Source organism: Triticum aestivum, chromosome 4A (genome assembly GCF_018294505.1).
Source record: "Triticum aestivum cultivar Chinese Spring chromosome 4A, IWGSC CS RefSeq v2.1, whole genome shotgun sequence".
Classification (NCBI taxonomy): Eukaryota; Viridiplantae; Streptophyta; class Magnoliopsida; order Poales; family Poaceae; genus Triticum; species Triticum aestivum.
The window spans coordinates 29,731,166-29,743,460 of NC_057803.1; positions in this window are offsets into that span (position 1 = coordinate 29,731,166).

Here is a 12,295-nt window from a genome sequence, read left to right on the forward strand (position 1 = left end):
TTTAAGCAACTAGATCATGATCATGTTGCACAATCTTGGGAGAGGATGAAATTAATGATTCGCAATTGCCCTACTCATGGTTTGAATTTATGGATGACCATACAAAAATTTATGCTGGATTGAGTTTTTCTTCTAGAAATATTTTAGATTCGGCCGCGGGAGGCACTTTTATGGAAATCACTTTAGGAGAAGCTACTAAACTCTCATACGTCTCCAACGTATCTATAATTTTTGATTGCTCCATGCTATCTTATCTACTGTTTTGGGCAATATTGGGCTTTATTATCCACTTTTATATTACTTTTGGGACTAACCTATTAACCGGAGGCCCAGCCCAGATTTGTTGTTTTATGCCTATTTCAGTGTTTCGAAGAAAAGGAATATCAGATGGAGTCGAAACAGAACGAAATCAACTGGAGAAGTTATTATTGGAAGGAAACACACCCGATGGACTTAGACCCCACGTCAGAAGATATGGGAGCTGCCCACGAGGGTGGGCGGCACCCCCCCTAGGGTGCGCCCCCCTGCCTCGTGGGGCCCCCGTGGCTCCCCTGACGTGCTTCTTCTGCATATATAACTCCATATACCCTAAAACTTCCAGAACGAACAATAGATCGGGAGTTCCGCCGCCAGAAGCCTCCATAACCACCAAAAACCAATCTAGACCCATTCCGGCACCCTGTCGGAGGGGGCAATCCTTCTCCGGTGGCCGTCTTCATCATCCCGGTGCTCTCCATGATGAGGAGGGAGTAGTTCTCCCTCGGGGCTGAGGGTATGTACCAGTAGCTATGTGTTTGATCTCTCTCTCTCGTGTTCTTGATTTGGCACGATCTTGATATATCGCGAGCTTTGCTATTATAGTTGGATCCTATGTTTCTCCTCCCCCTCTTCTCGCTTGTAATGAATTGAGTTTCCCCTTTGAAGTAATCTTATCGGATTGAGTCTTTAAAGACTTGAGAACACTTGATGTATGTCTTGCCATGGATATCTGTGGCGACAATGGGATACCATGTGCCACTTGATGTATGTGTTGGTGACCAACTTGCGGGTTCCGCCCATGAACCTATGCATAGGGGTTGGCACACGTTTTCGTCGTGATTCTCCGGTAGAAACGTTGGGGCACTCTTTGAGGTCCTTTGTGTTGGTTGAAAAGATGAATCTGAGATTGTGTGATGCATATCGTATAATCATGCCCACGGATACTTGAGGTGACATTGGAGTATCTAGGTGACATTAGGGTTTTGGTTGATTTGTGTCTTAAGGTGTTATTCTAGTACGAACTCCAGGGCTGTTTGTGACACTTATAGGAATAGCCCAACGGATTGATTGGAAAGAATAACTTTGAGGTGGTTTCGTACCCTACCATAATCTCTTCGTTCATTCTCCGCTATTAGTGACTTCGGAGTGACTCTTTGTTGCATGTTGAGGGATAGTTATGTGATCCAATTATGTTAGTATTGTTGAGGGAACTGACACTAGCGAAAGTATGAACCCTAGGCCTTGTTTCCTATCGTCGCAATACTGTTTACGCTCACTTTTATCATTAGTTACCTTGCTGTGTTTATATTTTCATATTACAAAAACTATTATCTACTATCCATATACCACTTGTATCACCATCTCTTCGCCGAACTAGTGCACCTATACAATTTACCATTGTATTGGGTGTGTTGGGGACACAAGAGGCTCTTTGTTATTTGGTTGCAGGGTTGCTTGAGAGAGACCATCTTCATCCTACGCCTCCAACGGATTGATAAACCTTAGGTCATCCACTTGAGGGAAATTTGCTACTGTCCTACAAACCTCTGCACTTGGAGGCCCAACAACGTCTACAAGAAGAAGGTTGTGTAGTAGACATCAAGCTCTTTTCTAGCGCTGTTGCCGGAGAGGTTAGCGCTTGAAGGTATATCTTTAGATCTTGCAATCGAGTCTTTTAGTTTCTTGTTTTATCACTAGTTTAGTTTATAAAAGAAAACTATAAAAAATTGTCGGTACCCCGATTCCAAGTCACATCGATCTAGCTGCTAACACCTCATATCACTTTGCGGCCTCACGCACGATATTCCCACGGGTGTCGCCTTACCCTGGCCCGGGACCGTTTGCGTCTTTTGGCTCACATATATGATTGTGTTGCTAGCATCCATATGACAGAGAACCCGGGCCGACATGGCTAGTCGTGAACCCAAAGCGGCACTAACATATGGGGACAGGCATACATGATTCACATCGAGCATGCCGGTCAACAGCATGTGAATCTGGGCTGTAGCACTGGGCTAACAGGACTCCGGGAACCCGGGCTGTAGCAGGGTAGGCAGGACTCCGGATGTCACCGCGTGACATTTCCCCGAAGGGACAGACACAGGAACGAAGTGAAACACATGACGGCCAGTCAAGTGCCCTGAGCAGTAGTGCTGGGCTAGCAGGACTCCGGTGAACCGGGCTGTAGCGGACTACTATGGCTCAAGGAAGCACTAGACTACATTTCCCCATAAGAGAGGCTGCCAAGGATAAACAACTAGATTGTCGGATCCCACACATAGCAATACATGTCACACGTACACATAACATGCAAGTATGTGGTGTACAACATGGCATCATAACATAACGCAACTCATATAGATAAAGGCCCAGAAGAGCCACATAGCATTAAATACAAATAGGGGTCACATGACCCATCATTCAGAGCATACAAGCAACAAGCGGAAGCATTACATCTCTGAGTACAGACAACTACAAAAGAAAAAGGCTGAGAAGCCTGACTATCTACAATACCCTCCCAAGGGTACAGGATCGTAGCTGAGGTAACAAGCTACTCGTCGAAGTCCAAGCGGTACTACCAGTGAGACAGACGTCTCACCTGCAAAACATAAATAAAGCAAACGTGAGTACAAAGGTACTCAGCAAGACTTACATCAGTTCCTATCATACATGCATTTGTATCAAGAAGGTAATGTGGGGTTTAGTTGCAGCAAGCCAGCTTTGACTCTGTGGCTATCCTGTTCTATGACAACGAGAAACTTCTTTGAGGTGAGGCAGCGCACACAAGTCCACTAAACACCACATCAATACACTACTATGGATTCATCCTCGTCTTCCTACGAGAAAGCCATCCATAGCACTCACACTTGTCTTGAGCATTTTAGAGTATCCAATTCAAGTTGTCTATGTACTACGTAAGCATCCAAGAAGTCCATAACCGAGGACACGGCTATTCGAATAGATCATGATAACCCTGCAGGGGTGTACTTCTTCACACACACTCTCACCACTTATCAGCATGTACACATCATGTACCTCGGCAACCTTCAAGCGGAAGCCTGGCGAGGGTGTCAGCCACGACCTGACTAACCACACAAGTCTCTCATCCAGGTTTATCGCCTATTCGGGTTCCATCCGCAAGGAGATCTAGTCGGGATGTCGCTCACGGCCACAAACGATGTGAGCAGGGTTCCCAAGCCCACCATCCGGGTGCCACTTGGTACACCGTGCCACTGTGCCTAGTCTGTCCCAAGCCCACCTGGCCGGGTGCCACTTGGTAGACTACTAACACTACCTACAAACACCAGAAACTAGTTTGCGATTCCTGGACAGAGATCAAGTTGGTTAATAAGTCGAGAGGGGTCGAGTTACCGGAACCCAATGTGTGGTAGTATCGAGTCATTGGACAACATACATAGAACTCAGTGATTAAGGACGGTTCTAGTGAGACAACCCACCATGTACTCCTACATGGCCTCTCACCGTTACCTTTACCAAATCGTGTTTACACGCTTAACTCTCAGCACCAGAACATATCGTACCACTCCAATTCATTCCCGATGAATCAGACCTGACACAACTCTAAGCAATAGCAGGCATGGCATGGCAAGAACACAACATGGCTCAGGCAACTCCTACACATGCTAGAGGGTTTTAACTATTTACTGTGGCAATGACAGGTCATGCAGAGGAATGGGTTCAACTATCGCAGCGTAAAATAGCAGTTGAATCGTTGTTGTCCTAATGCAATAAATGAGAGCAGGAGCGAGAGAGTAGGATTTTATCGAAATGAACAAGGGGGTTTGCTTGCCTGGTAGATCAATAGGGGGCACTGCTCCTCTGACAGGTACTCTGGATCGATCTTCGGAGCAGGACCTATCGAGAAGGAACGGTGTCGAAAATCAAACACAAGCATATGCAACAATATGATGCATGAACATGGCATGGCAATATGATGTGATTTGAGCTAATGCAACTAAAACCAGAAGGGTTTGAGCTAATTTGAACCAAGGGTTCAAATTCAAACTCAAGTTATGAATTTATAATGTGCATTATCATGTTTTGATCTATACAGCAAGGTTAAGTTGCTTTGTCATGCATGAAAACAGAATAAATGGATAGATTGGATTTTTCTGATAATTTTTCATATATAATTTATTTCATTCGGAGTTATAGATTATTTTCTATGATTTTCTGAAGTTTTGGGCATTTTCTGGAATTTCCTGATTTATTTAATACCAGAAAAGAAATAACTGCGTCAGCATTACAGAGGCATGACGTCAGCGAGTCAACCGTGGCTGACCAGGTCAAACCTGACGTGTGGGGTCCACACGTCAGTGTCACAGTTAGTTAACATAGGGATTAACTCATTCTAATTACAGGGTTAGTGGCGCTGGGGCCCACTGGTCAGTTGCTTAGGGGTTTAGTCAGAGGGTGATTAGCCTTAAGCTAATCACCTGACCCATGGGGACCACCTGACGGCCGGTGTGGTCAAAGGTTCAAACCCCACTGGCGTTTAGCCGCCGGCGAGGCCGAACGCAGCGGAGGGGCTCGGGATTGTCGCTCCGGCGGCCAAAAGCGCGGCGGAGACCACAAGCGAGGAGCTGGAGCTCGTCCGCGTCGGATGGAGCAAGCGGGAGGGCGCGGGGTGGCCGAAGCTCGTCAGAGCGGGGCTCGCGGTGGCGGCCAGAGCTCGGCTCGAGCGGCAGAGGGCTAGAGGGCGCCGAAAGAGCAGGGGAGAGGGGGGTTCGACGTTGGGGCTCACAGCAAGTCGAGTAGAGGCAACGGCGGCTCGGAGAAGGCCCTGCAGGCGACGGACGGGCGGTGGAGATCCACGGCGGCCGAGATTGAAGATGACGGTGGAGGCGGCTCCACAGGGCGTCCGGCGACGCGTGGCATGACGGAGAGGTGGTAAGCGACGTGGCGGAGCTCGCAGGCACGACGGGCGGTCGAGGGAACGGCGGGGAGCACGTCGGCGGTGCGCTGCGGCGACGGCGATGTTCGGTTTCGGGAGAGAGCGAGGGAGAGGGAGGGAGAGCAAATGAGAGGGAGCGCTCGATCCAGACGGCAGTGGCGACTTCAGCCAGCTCGTTGCGCTGGCAGGGGAGGGCAGGCAGGCAGCTCGTGTGGCGCGTGGAGCACGCGCGTGCGCCGGGCACGCGCCTCGCCTACTGGTGCGAGGTGGGGGAAAGGTGCGGTGGCCAGCTGGGCTGGCCCAGAGCGGCAGCAGGCCAGGCCAGCAAGTGGCCCAGGTAAGTCCAGGTAAGCCTTTTCTTTCTTTGTTTTTCTTTTCTATTTTTCTGACATGTGTTTGGTTTAAATAAAATACTAAACGATTTTATTTTCTTTTGCCAATTTTTGCAGGAGCTAGAGGTATTATTCTAGAGCTCCTCAACAACTAGCATAATTTTTGGATATGTACTATTTATATAACATATATATATATATATATATATATATCCAAAGCAAATAATGATGCATTAATTCCAAATGGCCAAAATAAATATTTATGAGCTCCTGAAAATATTTGTCAGAATTTTCACTCTGACCAATTTTTTCATAGAGCAACATGAACATTTTCTTGGACCTTTTTGGAGCAATTTTTTTTATTTGGGTCATTTCTAGAATGATTCTGAGGGTTTCACAAATCCCCATTTCAAATTTCAATGAAATTTAAACATGATGCAAACATGAAGGCTAGCCTAGGTCATACCAGAACTAGGGATGTGACAGAAATGGAATTGAGTTTGTCTCATACGCTTCATCTTTTTAATATCTTTCGTGAGTATGATGGAAAGGATAATTGTGCTCAAGTGCTAGAAGAAGAAATCTATAAAATGTTTGGCACTAAATATTTGAATGATGAGCATGATTGCAATGTTGTTAGTATGAACTCCTTGAATATCTATGATGCTAATGATATGCAAAGCCACAAGCTTGGGGAAGCTATGTATGATGAAGATGATATTTTTTGTCCCCCAAGCTTTGATGAGCAAATTTACTATGATGAAAGCATGCTTCCTATCTATGATGATTATTGTGATGACATGTATTCTTTAAAGAATAATTATAACAATGAAACTTGTCATCTTGATCTTAATTTTGAATCACATGATAGTTATTTTGTTGAGTTTGCTCCCACTATTATTCATGAGAAGAATTTTGCTTGTGTGGAGAGTAGTAAATTTTCTATGCTTGTAGATCATGAAAAGAATGCTTTAGGTTCTGGTTATATTGTTTAATTCATTCATGATGCTACTGAAAATTATTATGAGGGAGGAACATATGCTTGTAGGAATCGCGATAATATCAAGTTTCCTCTCTATGTGCTTAAAGTTTTGAAGTTATGCTTGTTTTGCCTTCCTATGCTAGTTGATTATTGTTCCCACAAGTTGTTTGCTCACAAAATCCCTATGCATAGTAAGTATGTTATACTTAAATGTGCTAGTCATATTCTTCATGATGCGCTCTTTATATTTCAATTCTTATCTTTTATGTGAGCATCATTGACATCATCATGCCTAGCTAGGGGCGTTAAACGATAGCGCTTGTTGGGAGGCAACCCAATTTTATTTTTGTTCCTTTATTTTTGTTCCTGTTTGGTAATAAATAATTCATCTAGACTCTGTTTAGATTTGGTTTTATGCTTTTAATTAGTGTTTGTGCCAAGTAGAACCTTTGGGAAGAATTGGGGAAAGTCTTGTTGATCATGCTGTCAAAAACAGAAACTTTAGCGCTCACGAGAATTGCTGCCATTTTTATTTGGAGAGTGATATTTAGTTAATTATTTTTGAAAATGATCAATAGATAAATTACTCAGGTCCAGAAATTTATTTGAGAATTTTATGAGTTCCATAAGTATACGTTTGATCCAGATTACTACAGACTGTTCTGTTTTTGACAGATTCTGTTTTTCATGTGTTGTTTACTTATTTTGATGAATCTATGGCTAGTAAAAGAGTTTATAAACCATAGAGAAATTGGAATACAGTAGGTTTAACACCAATATAAATAAAGAATTAGTTCATTACAGTACCTTGAAGTGGTGATTTATTTTCTTATACTAACGGAGCTTATGAGTTTTCTGTTAAGTTTTGTGTGAAGTTTTCAAGTTTTGGGTAAGGATTCGATGGACTACGGAATAAGGAGTGGCAAGAGCCTAATCTTGGGGATTCCCAAGGTACCCCAAGGTAATATTCAAGGACAACCAAGAGCCTAAGGTTGGGGATGCCCTGGAAGGCATCCCCTCTTTCGTCTTCGTTCATCGGTAACTTTACTTGGAGCTATATTTTTATTCGCCACATGATATGTGTTTTGCTTGGATCATCAATTTATTTTATTTTTCTTTGATTGCTGTTATTGAGAACAATTTTTTGCATCTTTTATTTTAATAAAACTGGCATTGATAGCCTTTACTATGCCTATGTTACAAGTATACATGTTGCTGTTTGAAAACAGAAAGTTTACCACTGTTGCAATAATTCCCTAGAAAAGTCAGAATGTGATAAAATGTTGAAACATTTTTGAATATTAAGCTATGATAAATTTACTACAGTGGGAATTTTCTTTCATAATTTTTGGAGTTAGGGAAGTATGGATGTTGCAGCATTCTTTACAGACTATCCTGTTTAGGCAGATTGCTGTTATGTTTGCATTGTTTGCATATGCTTGCTTCTTTAATGATTCTATTTGAGGATAGGACTATTAAATATGCAGAGGCATTTAGTATGCAATGTTGAATAATAATTTTAGTGAATTTCTACAGTAGAGTATGATAAGGTTTTGGCAATGGTTTATACTAACTTATCTCACGAGTCCTTGTTGAGTTTTGTGTGGATGAAGCTTTTGAGATTTAGGGAGACCGTGATATGAGAGGAATTAAGGAGACACAAAAGCTCAAGCTTGGGGATGCCCAAAGCACCCCAAGATAATATTTCAAGAATTCTCAAGCATCTAAGCTTGGGGATGCCCCGGTTGGCATCCCACCTTTCTTCTTCAACAATTATCGGTTAGTATCGGTTGATCCTAAGTTTTTGCTTCTTCATATGATGTTTGCTATTTTTAGATGTCATTTCCTTTTGCTTTGCTTGCTGTTTGAATAAAATACAAAAATCTGAAATTCTTAAATGTTAGAGAGTCTTCACATAGTTGCATAATTATTCGACTACTCATTGATCTTCACTTATATCTTTCAGAGTAGTTTGTCATTTGCTCTAGTGCTTCACTTATATCTTTTAGAGCATGGCCATAGTTTTATTTTGAAGAAATAGATGAACTCTCATGCTTCACTTAGATTATTTTGAGAGTCTTAAATAGCATGGTAATTTGCTTAAAATCCTAATATGCTAGGTATTCAAGAATAATAAAATTCTCTTATGAGTGTGTTGAATACTATGAGAAGTTTGATACTTGATAATTGTTTTGAGATATGGAGATGGTGATATTAGAGTCATGCTAGTTGAGTGGTTATGAATTTGAGAAATAATTGTGTTGAAGTTTGTGATTCCCATAGCATGCACATATGGTGAACCCTTATGTGATGAAGTCGGAGCATGATATATTTATTGATTTTCTTCCTTATGAGTGGAGGTCGGGGACGAGAGATGGTCTTTTCCTACCAATCTATCCCCCTAGGAGCATGCGCGTAATACTTTGTTTCGATAACTAATAGATTTTTGCAATAAGTATGTGAGTTCTTTATGACTAATGTTGAGTCCATGGATTATACACACTCTCACCCTTCCACCATTGCTAGCCTCTCTAGTACCGCGCAACTTTCGTCGGTACCATAAACCCACCATATACCTTCCTCAAAACAGCCACCATACCTACCTATCATGGCATTTCCATAGCCATTCCGATATATATTACCATGCAACTTTCCACCATTCCGTTATTATGACACGCTTCATCATTGTCATATTGCTTTCCATGATCATGTAGTTGACATAGTATTTGTGGCAAGGCCACTGTTCATAATTCTTTCATACATGTCACTCATGCATCATTGCACATCCCGGTACACCTCCGGAGGCATTCATATAGAGTCATACTTTGTTCTAATATCGAGTTGTAATCATTGAGTTGTAAATAGATAGAAGTGTGATGATCATCATTCAATAGAGCATTGTCCCAAAAAAAAGAGAAAGGCCATAAAAAAGAAAGGCCAAATAAAAAAAGAAAGGCCAAATAAAAAGGGAAAGGCCAAATAAAAATAATAAAAATAAAAGGGGCAATGCTACTATTCCTTTTTTTCACACTTGTGCTTCAAAGTAGCACCATGATCTTCATGATAGAGAGTCTCCTATGTTGTCACTTTAATATACTAGTGGGAATCTTTCATTATAGAACTTGGCTTGTATATTCCAATGATGGGCTTCCTCAAAATGCCCTAGGTCTTCGTGAGCAAGCGAGTTGGATGCACACCCACTAGATTCTTTTGTTGAGCTTTCATATACTTATACCTCTAGTGCATCCGTTGCATGGCAATCCCTACTCACTCACATTGATATCTATTGATGGGCATCTCCATAGCCCGTTGATACGCCTAGTCGATGTGAGACTATCTTCTCCCTTTTTGTCCTCTCCACAACCACCATTCTATTCCACCTATAGTGCTATGTCCATGGCTCACGCTCATGTATTGCGTGAAGATTGAAAAAGTTTAAGAACATCAAAAGTATGAAACAATTGCTTGGCTTGTCATCAGGGTTGTGCATGATTTAAATATTTTGTGTGGTGCAGATAGAGCATAGCTAGACTATATGATTTTGTAGGCATAGCTTTCTTTGGTCATGTTATTTTGAGAAGACATAATTGCTTAGTTAGTATGCTTGAAGTATTATCATTTTTTTGTCAATATGAACTTTTTTCTTGAATCTTATGGATCTGAATATTCATACCACAATTAAGAAGAATTACATTGAAATTATTCCAAGTAGCACTCCGCATCAAAAATTCTGTTTTTATCATTTACCTACTCGAGGACGAGCAGGAATTAAGCTTGGGGATGCTGATACGTCTCCAACGTATCTATAATTTTTGATTGCTCCATGCTATATTATCTACTATTTTAGGCAATATTGGGCTTTATTATCCACTTTTATATTACTTTTGGGACTAACCTATTAACCGGAGGCCTAGCCCAAATTTGCTATTTTATGCCTATTTCAGTGTTTCGAAGAATCGAAACGGAATGAAATCAACTAGAGAAGTTATTTTTGGAAGGAAACACACCTGATGGACTCGGACCCCACGTCAGAAGATAAGGGAGCTGCCCACGAGGGTGAGGGCGCCCCCTGCCTCGTGGGGCCACCGTGGCACCCCTGACGTGCTTCTTCTGCCTATATAGCTCCATATACCCTAAAACTTCCAGAACGAACAATAGATCGGGAGTTCCGCCGCCAGAAGCCTCCGTAGCCACCGAAAACCAATCTAGACCCGTTCCGGCACCCTGTCGGAGGGGGCAATCCTTCTCCGGTGGCCATCTTCATCATCCCGGTGCTCTCCATGACGAGGAGGGAGTAGTTCTCCCTCGGTGCTGAGGGTATGTACCAGTAGCTATTTGTTTTATCTCTCTCTCTCTCGTGTTCTTGATTTGGCACGATCTTGATGTATCGCGAGGATTGCTATTATAGTTGGATCCTATGTTTCTCCTCCCCCTCTTCTCTCTTGTAATGAATTGAGTTTCCCCTTTGAAGTAATCTTATCGGATTGAGTATTTAAAGACTTGAGAACACTTCATGTATGTCTTGCCGTGGATATCTATGGTGACAATGGGATACCACGTGCCACTTGATGTATGTTTTGGTGACCAACTTGCGGGTTCCGCCCATGAACCTATGCATAGGGGTTGGCACACGTTTTCGTCGTGATTCTCTGGTAGAAACTTTGGGGCACTCTTTGAGGTCCTTTGTGTTGGTTGAATAGATGAATCTGAGATTGTGTGATGCATATCGTATAATCATGCCCACAGATACTTGAGGTGACATTGGAGTATCTAGGTGACATTAGGGTTTTGGTTGATTTGTGTCTTAACACTACTAGGAAAAGGGCTATAGATGGAATGGACATTAATGGCGCACATGTCATGTGGTGCGCCACTACTATATAGCAGTGGCGCACCATGTGCTGGTGCGCCATTAGTGTGGAAGACACTAATGGCGCACCAGAAAACTGGTGCGCCACTAGTGATAATTTTTTTTTCATTTTTACATACATACTAATGGCGCATCCTACCTCTGGTGCGCCATTACTAGTTCTAACTAGTAATGGCGCACCAGACATGGAGTGCGCCAGTACTGAATTTTTTTTATTCTTTTTTGCAAAACTACTAATGGCGCACCGCCTCACAGTGCGCCATTACTAGTTTAAACTACTAATGACGCACCCTGTAGAAGTGTGCCATTAGTATATATTTTGATATCATGAATATTTTTAAATATCATGGGCACTTTTTGATATCATGAATATTTTAAAATTTCATGGGCACTTTTTGAATTCATGAATATTTTTTCAAATTTGATGATATTTTTTCATATTCAATATGATAAAATATTGAATATTCATGAGGACACTCGATCTCGATCCCCCTCCATCTCGATCTCGATTCCCCCTCCATCTCGATCTCGATCCCACCCGCGCCTCCTCTTCCCTCTTCATTTTTTTAAAAAAAATAATAAAGTGTAGACTACAATTGTTGTTAAACAACAATTATTACTGTTTTTATAAAAAAATATTATTGTTTCATATTCATATTCATTTTCTAAAAAATTATTACATGCAACAAAAAAAATTACTTATGGCGCACCTCTGGCTGGTGCGCCATTGCTATATATAAAAAAAGATTACTAATGGCGCACCTCTGCCCGGTGCGCCATTGCTATGTAAAAAAAGATTACTAATGGCGCACCACCACTGGTGCGCCATTAGTAAGATCCCCCTAGCTAATTCCCTCCCTCTCGCCAGATCCCCTTCATCCCTCTCCCTTTCCCCCTAGCTAATTCCCCCCGCTGCCCCGACCCACGCCGCCGCCGCC